At 38.5% G+C, this 3608-nt stretch overlaps 1 pseudogene; it reads left to right on the top strand.

The window, feature by feature from the left end:
- The first annotated feature begins 2023 nt into the window (after positions 1-2023).
- On the top strand, positions 2024-3282 carry LOC102872845 (annotated as a pseudogene).
- Positions 3283-3608: the final 326 nt, after the last annotated feature.

The following is a 3608-nucleotide window of genomic DNA, read 5'->3' as shown; positions in this document are numbered from 1 at the left end:
TTGAATATTTGTTTTCTTGTCTAATTTTATTCAAGTGTCTATATAAAAACTTAAATTTTGACTAAAGTTTTAATTTCTCAACTCTTTTGAAACATTAAAATTCTTAAAAGTTGACATTTTCTCTGTCAGACTATTTAAAAATCCAAAGTTTTTACAACAGATTTTGTTGTGGAAGCTATAGGAAGCAGGTATTATGAAACATTACTAGTTAGTATGCAAATGGTTCAACTTTTCCTGAGGGTAATATGAAAATTATGGAAATTACAAGTTCATCTACCCTTTACTTCAGGATTCCCACTTCTGGCAATGTCTTCTGCATAAAACACAAAATGATGATTTCCCCTCTCTTTCATTATCATCTGTAATGGCAAAATATTAGAAATATCCTTCAATTATCCTTCAATAAGTGACTGGGGTAATCGGGGTAGGTGTGTCAGAGACAGTGAGATTGGCCCAGGACAGAGTAGGGTTTAGGACTGTTGTACATAGGGTCGCTATGAGTCGCAAGTGACTCAACGGCACATAACAACAACAATAACAACAACAACAAGAGACTATTAAATAAGCTAAGGTACTACCCTGCAATTGAATGATAAACAGTTAGGGGGAAAAGAATAGGGAAAAAAGGTCTTTGTGTTCTGATAGATGGTCATTTCCTGCATATATCTTTAAGTAGGAAAAAGGACTATAGAACAAAGAACATAGTGTGCTATCTTTTGTGTAAGAAAGAGGAGAACATAAAAATACATTCCTATTGCTTGAACTTGCATAGCTAAACATCAGAAAGGCAAACAAAGCAGTAAGCGAGGGGCAGGGGCAAAGTAAGAAGCAAAACTATTTAACATAAAACCTATTCGAGTGATTTGACTTCTGAACAATATAAATACATTACCTGCTCAAAGCAAAATAAATACATAATACTCTTCGTGCTATTCACAGATTTTTTCTAAACTTGGAGTATAGTTTCTCCAAGTGGACTCAGATTTCCTGACCTACAACCACCTCCTTCCCTGGCCTTACCTATGGTCAACTCCCATAATTTGCGTCTTTGAATCCATACCCCTTCCTTGCCCCGAGCATAAAACATTTTCTACTGCCCCTTTCTCCTCCATTATCAGTCTTTCCATTTTAACGGAATCATTCCCTTCAGCCCACAGCTATAGCACACTTTCTCAACTCTGGGTCCCTTACATAACACTGCAGAGAAAAGGATGACTAAGGGGGTGATCGAAGCTCAACACAAGAATTCAGGGATTTTGGGAGAGAAAACTGGAGCAAGAACACAGTGGTTGAGGCAAGAAACTTTGATATCCTGGTGGGACCAGCATATGTTGGAACAATTTTTGGCTCTGTAATTGTATATGAAAGAGCTCTGATCTTGAAGTCCAAGAGTGGAAACATTACTGTGGGATGAGCAGTGAATAACTCAAGTTGGCCAGACATTATGGTGGTGGAGTCTCACCTGTGGCCACATGAGCACATGTCCCTAGTTATTCATGTTTCCATTTTCAGAGGGGACTACTTCACAGTCTTTCCTCAAAGCCCCAGCAGCACGTGCAACAATGAATAAATGAAAACCCAATCTTTCTGTAAGCCTTCACTAAAATCACATTTTAAAAAAAAATTACAAACAATAATTTTTAAAAAGATATTGTTAAAAAATCAAGTACCTTCACTTTCAATTGATGCTTTTGCTTCTCATTTCATGGATAGAATATAAACAGTAAGAACAACAGTTCCTCATTACGAGGTCGAATCGCATCATCTCACACCCATTAGCGAGTCAACGTTCCACTCTAATCCTCACCAGAACCAGCAAACAAGCCTCTGTATAATCCGGCTGCTGCAGACGACTTCCAAACTGGATTCATTCCAAACCCATACTGCTGTAAATACTGGTCAGCTTTGTCATCATGTTTTCCTTAAAATGAGCTATTTTAGATGTATAAAGAGGATAATCTTGCTGCCGTCAAGAAAGAAGAGCTGGGGATGTTGAGCAATTCCACACCAGGGCCTGGGGCCCATGAGGCCGCTCTGCACAGCTCACACTGTAGCAGACATCCCTCCAAGAAGCCAGGAGAACATCAACACAGAATATGAGGCACTGGTCCAGAAACTCTGGACTCAGGCCCACCTGCCATTATTGAAAGTGGGAAACCTGCTGGGTCTAGCACCACAACAGAAGCCCAAGACATGACGGGTTGCACCTCTTAAAGATATTTCTATAAATGATAAGCATGTCATTGTACCTACGTGGAAAACAAACAATAAACAGCCTCCATTCTCCATTCATGTGGATGAAGAAGAAGACTAAAAAAAGACCGGCTGAATCTAAAAAAAATTGATCATGAAGATAGATGCCTTGGTTTTCTAATTCAGCTGTTACTTTAGCTGGACTAAGAAAACCCCTGGTGCCCCTCAATTGCCCAATGAATGGTCGTTTTGAGTGACCTTATACAGTAGACATGTCAATTGTATTAGAAGATCACAAACCAGTGAGTGCTAATGAAGTACCAGACTACCGACACACACACACCTTAGAGAAATGGAGGTTAGATGTATACCTAAAGTGTGTTACATGAAGAAGCAACCAGACATCACTAAAATTAGGAGGGCTACTTGTGTGGGTTGTTTAGTGGAAGTAGGAGAATGAAAGCTACGGAATGAGATGTTGTTCTTATCCATAAACCATATTAATAGATTCCTTTCATCGTTGTTGTTTGTATTGAGAAGAAAACTTCAGCTTGTGGGCACTGCTGCTATGCCCTTAGCCTCAAAGTTTGAAGAAATATATGCTCCAGAAGTAACAGAATCTGTATACATTACACAGATGACACTTGTACCAAGAAACAAGTTCTGAGAATGGAGCATTTAGTTTTCAAAGTCCTTGCTTTTGATGCAGCAACACCAATAATAAATCCGTTTTCTGCTCAATACTTTTCTACATCAGAAGTCAGCAGACTGCAAAGTTGAAAGTCTTTCCATGTTTCTGGGAGAATTAAGTACGATGGATGCTAATCCATACCTGAAGTAGTTGCTGCCCATTGTTGCTGCTGCAACTTTTCACGTAGCACTCGACACAGTCAAAGGTTAGAGCTGGCCTGACTTTTTACTACAAAAGACTGATAGACCCTGGAAAGTCTTAATCCTTGTCTCATGACCCTTCATCAGACCTACCTCAGAGCACCATAGCATGTACAGCAGTCAATAAGAGAAAAGTGCAAAAATTCAAAGCATCATGGTGATTCTCTCCTCAACCCTCCAGAGACAATAAATGTGTGAAAGTCAAGAGACTACTTTTGTTTTCTAAGGCATAAATCATTCAAAGTGTATGATATACAGTTTTTATTTGGTTTTAGTGTTTACAAATCATTCTGAACACAAAGATTGTGGTAAATTACAAATGATGGTATCTATTTTATTATTATTATTATTATATTATTATTATTATTATTATTATTATTATTATTATTATTATTATTATTTTGTGTGTGTGCGTGTACTGTCAAATCAGATCTGACTGGTACAAGAGGAAATTGTCCCTCCTTCTCTAGCAGAGCCTCTGGTGGATTCGAACTGGGTACCTCTGGGATTGCAGTGCAGCTTCT

Source organism: Elephantulus edwardii, unplaced genomic scaffold (genome assembly GCF_000299155.1).
Source record: "Elephantulus edwardii isolate Elephantulus edwardi_28Jun2011 unplaced genomic scaffold, EleEdw1.0 scaffold00093, whole genome shotgun sequence".
In the NCBI taxonomy this organism is placed as follows: domain Eukaryota; kingdom Metazoa; phylum Chordata; class Mammalia; order Macroscelidea; family Macroscelididae; genus Elephantulus; species Elephantulus edwardii.
Note: the sequence above shows the minus strand (reverse complement) of the source record. Positions and strands in the feature narration are given on the sequence as shown.